This window comes from Etheostoma spectabile, chromosome 7, assembly GCF_008692095.1.
Source record: "Etheostoma spectabile isolate EspeVRDwgs_2016 chromosome 7, UIUC_Espe_1.0, whole genome shotgun sequence".
Lineage (NCBI taxonomy): Eukaryota > Metazoa > Chordata > Actinopteri > Perciformes > Percidae > Etheostoma > Etheostoma spectabile.
Window position 1 is genome coordinate 16,845,572 of NC_045739.1, and position 11,446 is coordinate 16,857,017.

At 39.0% G+C, this 11,446-nt stretch overlaps 1 protein-coding gene and 1 long non-coding RNA gene across 3 annotated transcripts in view; one reads left to right on the forward strand and one right to left on the reverse strand.

Moving 5' to 3' along the window:
• Positions 1 to 11,446, forward strand: part of mtcl2 (microtubule crosslinking factor 2) — a 116,639-nt gene that overhangs the window by 48,425 nt on the left and 56,768 nt on the right. The gene's annotated exons all lie outside the window — the stretch shown is intronic.
• Positions 2,382 to 11,446, reverse strand: part of LOC116692028 (uncharacterized) — a 15,676-nt gene continuing 6,611 nt past the window's right edge. Inside the window, exons 2-3 of the long non-coding RNA XR_004332618.1 lie at positions 8,650 to 8,652; positions 2,382 to 2,483 (exon numbers count right to left, since the gene is read on the reverse strand). This is a non-coding gene — a long non-coding RNA (uncharacterized LOC116692028). The remainder of the gene's footprint in view (positions 2,484 to 8,649; positions 8,653 to 11,446) is intronic.

Here is an 11,446-nt window from a genome sequence, read left to right on the forward strand (position 1 = left end):
TATATATATATAATTTGTCTTGTATCCCCCAGTTACTGCTGAAGGAAACGGTTTCCTGTTATTTTTGACTTCCAGGAAGTGCTGCCTATTGTTTGTAGCGAGTTGTGGGATGTGGGGCAAGGGTAGCAAGGGAGACTTTGCAGTGTGTGTGTGTGTGTGTGTGCGTGCGTGCGCGCGTGCGTGCGTGTGGGCGTTCCCTCGCATGCAGGTTATCCTGCAGTGTGTGTTCATGTCCATGTCTACACTGATCTTTTATGTTTATTCCTGCATGCATGTGTGCAAAGCTGTACATGCAAGTGTGACGCCGCACAGCAGAGCAGAGGAGAGAGAACAAGATGGAGACGTTTGTCAAAATATTGCCTTAGTAGTACACCAATCTATTTCAAAGGGTGACAGATTCTAATTAAAGAAATGGTAGCAGCAAACAATTATTTGTATTATCGATTAATCTGCCAATTCGTCTTAAATTAAAAGTATTCATTATTAATATGTATTAATACTTTTAAATTATTAAATGTTAGAAAATAGTTACACATTTAGAGTTAACGGTTTCTCCAAGCCCACGGTGATTGCTATCTTTGACTTGTTGTTGTCTGACCAATATTCCAAAATCCAATGATTCTTAATTTACTGTTGCAATTGACAAAGAAAACATTCTGAAACTAGAAAATATGTGGCCCATTGCTTAAACAATTAAACGTACAATATGGTATTTTCTGCCGCTAGGGCTCTCTCAATCAAAACAATGGATGTAAACACACACTTTTGATGACATCGTGAATTGTCATTATAGGAGTTGTAGTTTTCACTGTTTAACACAATTGCAGATTTAAAATATACTGTATCTGTTCACAGATGGGTTTATCCATTACAGTTTTATCTGCCAATTTGTAGATCAAACTTCACTGTAAAGAACATTGCTAAACACTAAAGGGGGATGAATTTCAGCACCGTGGCCAGCCAGACTCGGACGCCTGGGGCAATATGGTCCATTTCTTTTCTTTTTTAAAGAGCTTTATTAAAGTTTTTTACAAAATACAGGTTATAAACAAATGGCATACATTAGAGAGCGAAGGGAAAAAAAACAGCAAACAATTAACAATTATGAGATGTAGGACTAGTAAAGTGCATGTAGCAGCCTAAAGTGCATGTCGTAAAGTGCATATGCTAAAGTGCATAGAGTATAAAGTGCAAAACATCACAAGTTGAGAATGTCCCAAGGAAGAAGCTGTTTTGTGTCTAGAGATCATCTTCTTCTTAGCTCAGTGAGCACTTGTTTGCGCACTTCATCGCTTGTTATGACAGTCTGTTGTAAGGTCATGCAGCATCTGGTCTTCCATAATTTGAAGTTTGAATTTGATTATCTGTATCAGCTCCTTGTCAATAATACACTACATGACAGATTAATAGGAAATATCAAACTTTACACCATAAACTTTTAGTTTGTCCCAGACTTCTTTAGCCCTATAACCATCTATCAAGAGATGCTGTTGTGTCTCTTCATCATTGCAATAAATCATTGGACATGTTTTAGTTGTTACATAGCAACTCCAAGCCACAGCAGCTCTGACAGGAAGTCTCACATCATCTCACAATCTCATATCACGAGTGCTCTCTGGGAAGTTCTTATTTATTTATTTTAATTTCAGGAACTGGGTTCCTTTGTCATATGATAAGTGTTTATAATTAATATAAGCACAATATTTATAATCAGTATTAAAAAAAACAACAACTCATTAGGTCATTCCAGTCTATTTTTAGTTTTTCATATTCAAATATAAAATCACCGTAAATAATATTATATTCTGGACCTTGTCTGGCTCTGCCTCTCCTTTTCCTCCACGTATAGCGGTCACTGACCCAGAGAGCATTCCTGGAGATGGCTGCTGATACATTTTTTACAAAGGCAATGTACAATCATGTTCCCATATCTACTGCCCCCAAGTCCCCATATTCTTTGCTTTTACACATGATTTCTCTTTTTGTTACTTCTCTAGTTGTAGCCCATACCAAATTCACACACTGTTTATTTAATTGAAGTATCATTATGTGAGATGGAGGAAAGATGTTTGCCAGAAACAGGAGTTTGGATGAGACAAAAGACTCTTGATTTATAATTGGTGTTTGCATTTTCCCATTTTTTTTTTTACTTCCTCTTTGATTTCATAGAGTTTAGTCTCCCAGTTTGTTTCACTACAGTTTTTATTAGAATTACAAGGATTTTATTTTCATCCTTTACTTTAATGTTAATATCATGTTTTTTTTTATATTTTGTTCCTATCCAAACACCCTCTGTTTTATTAGGATTTAGTTTTGCACCAGAAGCTAAATCATATAAATTCAAATGATTGGTTAAAACATCCATCTCCATCTGATTTTCAATAACAACTGTAACATCGTCTGCGTATGCCATGGCAGTAACTTTGGGCGCTAGCCCAACGTGTGTGTCAGATATGAGACTGTCAGAGTTAATGGTTTTAATCCTCTCTCCACATTAAAAGCCTCTGTTAAAACACCATTTGCATTCACACGCACACTAGATTTAACATACAGACATATGATTAAATGAACAAAAGTTTCTGGGAAACCATAATGCTTCATTACCGCCAATAAATAGTCTCTAGAAATATAATCAAAGGCTTTTTTTTCGGTCCAGCCCAATTATATAAAAGTCTTATTTCCCAGGGTTATTTATCCCTTCTCTCTATCATTTGTCTCTCTGGTGTGTTTCCACGACGGAACATTGAACTTTCTGTTGCTGCCGTTAGCATAGTTATCACCCGGCACTGGAGTTTGTGCTGGCTGGGTTTAGATCGCTGTAAGTTAGTAAGTGGCTGGCTGCTGGCTAACTGTAGATGTGAAGTGTCCCCGGGACTTGCTTGTCACTTGCTTGTCGCATAGTTGACAAATCACCATATTGCCAGGAGAAGCACGCAGACAGTTTCGACTTACATCAGCTGTAATTACTAACATTAACTAGCATGTTAGTTAGCATTAATTAGCCTGTTTCTATGTTATCTCCTTACATATACCTACGCTCTCCATCTCTGCTGATTGGTAATCATTGAGATTTCTCTTGGCATAGTTACCAGAAGACTTACATCTTTCATACACGTTGACCACGTCACAACTACATCGTCAAGCTCAGTTGGAGGCTGCCCAGTAACGCCTAGCCATCACCGGAAAAGTGCTTCCATTTCCCTTCACTGGTCGCCGTCCAGAACAACGGGATCTGTTGGTCCGCTTCTTTAACTGTCTATGGAAAATAGAAGCACATTTCCGGTGATGGCTATGCATTACTGCGCAGCCTCCATCTCAGGCCAAAAATGAAAGCGCATGTGGTTTGTAGGTACACAAGTGCTTATAAATGGGTCACATCATCAAAGCAGCCTGGGTTTAAACTTTGCTTTATCTGGGTCAGAGTGATTGATTAGAGTAAAGATGGTCTTAGAAGAAGAGAGAGGGAAATACACCCCCCACACCACACCAGAGACAGGGTGATGTTTGCTTTGGAGCAGAAGACAGTTGAAGAAAAGTTTTTTTTGTTTTGGGGTTTTCATTACAGCTGCAATAAACTGCATGGTGTAATTGAATTATTATAGCACAGTAACACACACAGATTGAGAGAGAAATGGAGAGTAGCCAGGAGAAAGGAGAAAAAGACAGGAAAGAGATACTAAGACAGAACCTGATTGTCCCCCAAAAAAGACAGGGGTGATGGAAAGGAAATTGATAGAGGGAGATATGATAAAAGGAAAAATGTTTGGAAAGTAGATAAGGTAAGGAAGGCGATGGAACAAGAGAGAGATAAACTGCTTTTCAATTTTCCCGTGGAACTGGGGACCTTCTGAGGAACTCATTGCGTTTCGACCTCAGGGACCAGGGTCGAAATGAAATTCTAGGGAGATTTTTCTAAAGCCTTTTTACACATGAATAGCGTTGTGTTTGCCTTTGCATCATGTTCCCTCTCCTTACTGCCATTATTTATGTAAACAGTTGAGCATCTTTTAGAAACCCAGAGGGGGTACAGAGGTAATTTCATGCCTCAGTAGCTGGAACAGGAGTGTGTCTGAGATTCCCCACATACTGAAGGACCGTGAACTTTCCTTTGGGATGAATAAAGTATCTATCTATCTATCTATCTATCTATCTATCTATCTATCTGTTTGAGTCACTGATGGAGAAACTGTGAGGTGACGTGGGATTAATAACACTGTAAAACACAAGAGGGAAGGGAAAGAAGAGAGGATGAGGGGGTACAAAGAAAGAGGAGGGGGTCAATGGAAGCAGTGAGATGATACCATTCAGCGATAGAGCCCTGCAGGGAGGAGAGCCAGCTGGAGAAAAACAAGACAAACCACTTGTTCCTTTTGTCCACTGATGCTTAAATTGATGATGTCATCACTTTGCTTGTTTTGTCCGACAGTCCAAAACCCAGAGATATTTAGTTAACAATCATATAAAACTAAACAAGTCTTCATTTATGAGAAGCTTAAACCACAGAATAAAGGACTTACATTATTTCATTTGTCAAAATGTTCACCTTTGACTGTAGGACACTTCATTTGATTGCTAATGTATTACCAGAAAACGACTCCTAACAGCTGCTGCAAGGCTTTTATAAGGTGTACACCTCCTCTCTCGGAAATGTCACCTTGTTAGGAGCTGACCGGGACACTGTTAACTTCTGCGTATTCTTGAATTTGTTTAACTGTTTTTGAAAAGATTTAGTAAAAAACTAAGAATTGAGAAGCTTTCCGTTGTCATCGGTTGATTCAGCTTGTGTATAACTTTTTAGTTGCTCAAGGACACAAGCACAAGTGCAACTCAAATGTTGAAAAATGTCAGATATAATTGCTCCAACATTTTCTCTACAGCCGGTGGAATATTGAAAGCCTCAGACTGTTGCCTTAAGTGGCGACAAATCTGTAAATATCACAAGGTAGACATCTGCTATTTTCAGTCATTACTAAGGTTTTATAGAAGAAGGTTAAGGGTGAAGGAGTCTTTGTTACATTGGAATATGTATTTGTAGTCTTATATTTCTTCCAGAAACCCAAAAGCAGCCAATGAAACACATGAGCTATTAAAGTTAGTTTTTGGTTCACCTCATGAGTTTAATATATATATATAACACAAAGGTTCTTCTTTAAGTCCAGTTTGCTTGCCCCTTTTCTCAGATTTCTGAAGGGCATTTTTTATTTATTTATATTAATAACCAAACTATGAAAAGAACAAAACAATTTGTCCTATAATCAAGCTTTCATTACCTTAATTGCTGCATGAGTGTGAGCTCAGCATTCCCTCTTACTTTTGACTGCATACAGGCAAATTTTCTCCACATTTGCACTATAAAAATAAAGAGCAGGTTGCAAAGGATAGATTTGAAGGGAAGATGGATGGAGGTTAGATGGAGAGTAGATACACTCGGTGATGGATGAGAAGCTTTAGGCAGTGTGTCCTTATTTCCAAACTAGAACCAGACCGATATGTCGGTGGGCCAATATTATCGGCCAATATTAGACATTTTCCAAACTATCGGCATCGGCATTTATAATGGCTGATAACTGAATATTAAAAAACGGACAAAACACCCTTCAACCATGTTGTGAGATTTGGCGTTACATAGTTTGTCCCCCAGAGGGCACTCAACAACACTTGTGTTTAACCCTTTAGGGAGGTGTGTTTAGGGGAATTCTTGGCGTGTTGCTATCTCGAGGCAGCGGGATGTGATTGCGCCATTGACCAACAAAAACCTGGTCGAAAGTCAATAGAGCAGCATTTCATTGAATTTTAACAGTGCATCAGTAAAATGTGCCTAGGCTCGTGCACAGCATGTACACATTATGCTTGTTACACACACACGGGGAGCACAGCAGCACACAAACATGCAAAAGATATACGTAATAAAAATAACTCTGCAATAATAAAAATATGATGGTGCAAATTTGCCATCATAATAGCAATGCGCAAAGGTACAAATGCGCCTGGCTTTTTAAGGGAATGGGTGATGACACTCTGATTGGTTTATTGCATGTTACACCAAAAACCCACCATGCGCCATGCACTGACCCTTTTTTCTGCCATCAAGCTAGGAAAAGTGGATTTGGACACGCCCTAAACGCACCAGCGTCATGTGCTTCATGCTGTGTGCTTAGATCATTAAAATAGGGCCCTTTAAGTTTCATATCTTAAATTTGTATTTGCATACATTTTATTTATCAGAACTTTTATATATTGTGATGTTCCTCTGTTCTGTTGGGACAGTAAAACAAACAAGTTTATTTTTTGTTACTGGATTATCATTATTTTAGTGAGGATGGATAAATAACTACAAATAACTAATGTTAAGGAAATATGTTTATGTTTTGTTACGCGTTTCTGGATTTAAAAAATCATATGTATATAGAATATCTCCCGATATATCGGAATATCGGATCTTTAAATCTCCAAACATTTTTAGCGATATCAAAATCCTTTATCGGTCGGGCTCTAGTGCAAACAGGACAAAATGGCGTCGACGTTAGATAGAAAAAGAGGGAAAGGTAAGAAAAGAACACAGTGGGTGAGCAGACACCTTCAGGGGGTTGGTGGAGGACAATACTGTACACAAACGGAATGAAAGAAAAGAGCAGATGGATGACGGAGGGGAGGAGGGATTCTCTTTCTCTCTCTCTCTCTTTCCCGCATTAAAAGCTCTACAGCTGTTAAAAGCTGGCTGGAGTGCAGATTATCTCACCTGCTCTATGGGGGACAAACTGGGGTTTGCTAGAAAGGTTCTACTCTGGTCTCTGTTGGGAACCATTGGGGCTGGCAATAAAAGACGCACGCACACACACGTACACACTTATGCACGTATGCACGCACACGCACACGCACACACACACACACACACACACACACAAACACACACACTGGATGTATCCTTGTAGGTGAGAATGTGTGCTGAAAGTGTTAGTGTGTTTATCAATTGATTGTCTTACACACAGTATGGACCATATAGATCCAATTTTGCTCCCTGGAGATTGTGCTTCACTTTTCTGTCTGTGTGTGTGTGTGTGTGTGTGTTAGTTTCATGAGATTGTGAAGCTGAGCCGCTCTTGGCTCATGAATAATACGTCCTGATGTCCGTGGTGATCCAATTATACTGCTACTGTACCCCACTCTGCTGTCTTACTGTAACAGTACCACTAGGAATCTGTATACATTGTTGGGTTAGTCTGAATATGATTCATTATCTGGGGACGTTGAATGTTTGTACCAAATTAAATGGGAATCCATCCAGTAGTTGTTGAGATATTTCAGACTGGACCAAATTGGTGGACTGGCCAACAGACCGTCACTGTAGCTCACAGCAGTCTCTTTTCGGAGTGTGGTCGCACACTAAACTTAAATGCAACGGTTACTGGAAATGTGATTGAATTAATTTACATTTGAGCTAGAGTGGGAAAACATTACACAAATATTATTACATCCTAATACTATTCTGATTATGTGTGTTTGATTTTTTTCTGTACTGTAATGGATTTGAACATCAAACATCAAACTCATTTCACTGTGACATTTATGAATTTTTCCACTGTCACACAAATGAAACCTTCCAGGATAATTGTTAATCTGTGCAGCAGCTTCAGTCTGTCTGAGATTTCACTGCTGGTTTCTCACTGTTGAGATGGACAGAGGAGGCCAGAGGCAGCCGGGCTGAAATCAATACAGGCATTTAAATGTTTCAAAAGGATAGAGTGCCTTAGAATTTAATGGCTTCACACTTTGTTAAGTGAAAAGGCCACGCTTTCCAATGAACACCTCTGGTATGGAGCTTGAGAACACTATCAATCAGCAGCTATAAATCTGTTCTTTTTGTTGTTCCGATTAGAGTTGCACAATTAATCACAATTAAATCAAAATTGCAATGTAAACTAGTGAAACAATTGCAGGGGGGTGGCAAAATGTGTGTCAAATCATTCTCAACCAAGTATTGTGGTGTTGCAGAGATGTCCTAGCCTACAAATCCTATCCTACAGACTAAAGAAAAAAAAATCTTGGTTTGGTACAGATCCTTGCAAAAATCACACTATAATAATTTTAATTTCTTTCAGTGTTTATACTTTACAATGAAAATAATAATAATGACACGAAAAAGATCATTATTATTATTTTATTTTTTTGCTGTTGTAAACATTTAGTTTATGATATCTAAGTAATTATAACTCAAGGTCAACTTATAGGCTTTTCCCAGAGTTTCTCAACCACGTTAACCGTCTCCATCAGAGAATACTTTGCTCACTTGTCCTCGCGTAACCAAAGTATTGCCTGACCAAAGCTGGACTTTTGAGGCTGATACAGATATTAATAATTGGGAGTTGAATTGATCCGATAACAATATATTATTTTCTAATATTTCTAATTCTAAACAGGTTGTTGTATATAGGCGGTGGACGTCAGGAACCTTTCTCTTTTCAAATATGGGGTTTTGGCCTTGGATGTGAGCAGTGAATGCAATTGATATTTTGTCAAACAAGAATCTTGTACAGTACATTAAAACATAACCAAAACAATCTCAGATGTTTCAGCTGAAAGGTGCACTTTTCCCATGAGAAGACTTGACTGGCCCTGTTAGTGTTTATTGCCAGTTGATGAGAGGTTTACAGGCTGAGAATGGATGATGGACGCAGAGGTTTATTGTTAATGAGTCATGAACGTGAGCTCTGCTGTGTAGAGACGGGGCCCTGTAATGGCAGCACTCGGCTGCATGAAACCACAATGAGGCAGCAGGTCATTTGTAAAACACACATGTAGGCAGGCTCACATTGTGTGTGTGTTCCTCTTTTCTGTTTCAAATATCCTTCCCTTCCTTCAACCTCCTCTGTCTTCTTCCCTTCTCTCCTCCCTGTTTGTCTCCTTTTCCATCACCTCTCTTTTCTTATCCCTCCTTTTGTTTCTCTCTTCTTTCCACTTCTCCTCCGGCTTCCTTCTTTCCGTCGCGTTCTTTCTGTTGCCAAAGTGAGGCTGTGTGACATCATCACTGTGCTGCCGGCTCGTGTTGTGATGTGGAAGTGGAGAGGTGGAAAATGAGTAGCTGGCACCTCCTGTTGATGCTTGTCTGGCTGCACTGTAGTTACTATGGCTACATTACCGGTGTTGCGTGTTGCTATGGTTTCCCTGCTACTGTGATGTCCGACAGCAGCTGTAAGCCTGGCAGGGAAAAAGAAAGTCAAGCTCTGTTCTGTAGACTGGTTTAATGTAGGAGAAAGATAATGCTCTGAATCACATACAAAATGAGTGAGTGGACACAAGTGAAAGATTTGACTTTTAAGTCTATGGGTAACTTATTTAAGGTTACGCTTTACAGCCTCTGTTAGCGTTTAAGTAGTTGAAAAAGACATGAGCCGGTTCATAAGTTTGACAATAGAGATTCCTTTTTTACCATGGAGACATAAAACTGTGATAAAATAATCAAAACCCAAGGTTCACTTATTAGCTTTCTAAGGAGCTTTCAACCATATCTGATGCTGAAGAAGGCTACTACAGGAAGAATTTGAAATAGCTACAGGAAGTACTAGTTTATTTGTTGCTGTTGTTTGTGGGTCTCTTCGTAGCATAGTTGACCATTGCAGCTGTTTGTGGTACTGATTAAATAATACAATTTGAATATACAAATTCCGAGGAGGAAAGTATTAGCACCAGAAGCACATTGCCTGATTTGCTCTTTCTGCATCTTTAATGTACATCTAATGGGAAACTTTACTTGTATTTTAAGTCCACTTTAAGACTTTAAATAGCTATATTAGACTTGAATCTCTTTTTTTACAGCAATATTTTTGGAAACATTATTATTTTAATCTTTTTTTAATAAAGAGCATGGGCTGAAGGAAAAAAACAAAGTTGCCTGAAGGGATTTACTGCTGGACTCCTCCGTTATCATCAACTTACATCAGGTTTAATGAATTAGCTACTTTGTCAAAGATTTTTCTGTTACAAGAAAAAAGGCCTTTATGTCTTTAGAGACCAATTCTCACATGACTTTTATGAGCACTTATACAGTATGTGAATAATGGCCTATATCTATTGAAACCTAACCTTCCTCTAATGTATTTTGAATGCGCAGCACGTTCTGAACTTGAGCAGAAATCGTGCTGAAACATGAGCAGTTAAAGTCCAGGGATTTAATGTATCCATGAGGTGAATATGTTCCACATGCACAGTTACATCTCCTACACAAATGCCTGAGAGCCTTTCTGCATTAAGTTCCATTATAGTCATGTGGGTTTTCCTTTACATAAATAGAGATATTTTCAGCATACATTGATGCAGAAAAAGGTAGAAATAAGTGCATAAAAATTCACCCGAGTGCAGGAAATTAAGTGTTTAATGCTCAAAATGTTCTGTTGGAGGACCCCTAGACCCCCCCACATCATATGTGTTCCCACACATGGAAACAAAACCTTTGCCTTTAGGATGCCTGGCCAGCTGAAATAGGCCAAACATTTGTGCCATCTGACTAACATCTGCAAACTGGGCTGCTGAAATGAACACACAGGGACCAAGCCAATCACCGTTTTTGTGATCTGCTCGGCGTTCATTGCCTTCAGGTTATTTTCCTTTCATTAAGATTTATTTATTTGATTAGGACAAAGTACATTAATCAACATTTCTGCAAATGCTGCAGTGTTAGCCAGTCGGCTAAGTTTCAACTGTAGTTCTAGTTACCTTGCATGCGTGTCTCATGGGCCCGGGCTAAGCCCCAAAACCCTCATCAAGTCCTAGCGCCCCTGGTTCATAGTATTTCAATGTCCCAGTTTCATAGTTGTAAGCCTGTGTTGCATAATTCACAGTCCCGCTCTTCCATTGCATTGTGCTCATTAGTGTGGATCAGTGCTACTGTGTTGTGTTATGACATGTTCCTCCTCTCTCCCTCTCCTCTTTCTCTCTGTCACTGTTTTCCTTTTCAATTCCGGTTTATTTCATCCCTCCATTAATTTTGCCACCTTTCTTTTTTTTCTTTTTCTTTTTCCCCATCACATTGCTCCCATCTCCTCCCCACTTGTCTTTTTCTGAGACCAGCACATTCCTCTCAGTAGTAGGACGTGAGGCTTAACTTCAGCCCAAACTTAGACAAAATCTTCATACATCATATGAAAACATGAAAATATCATACAAAACAGTTCTGCAGATTCTTTCAACCTGGAGTCAGAAAAATATTCAGACCACAGTGTACAGTGTAGGTAGCAGCTACAGAGCTTCTTAGACAGAAACATGATTTCAGTATTTACTGTATGTTCACTGGTTGTCTGTCTGTGTTGTCCTGAAAGTTTTATCTGACTTGTTCATCTGAAATTCTCTAGAGAACAAGGGAAGCCGCAACATTTCAACTTGTTCTCTCTCTTTTTGTGTCTTCTTCCTTTTTTCTACTATTGCTACAGTGCCTGGAACTTTGAATTACGCA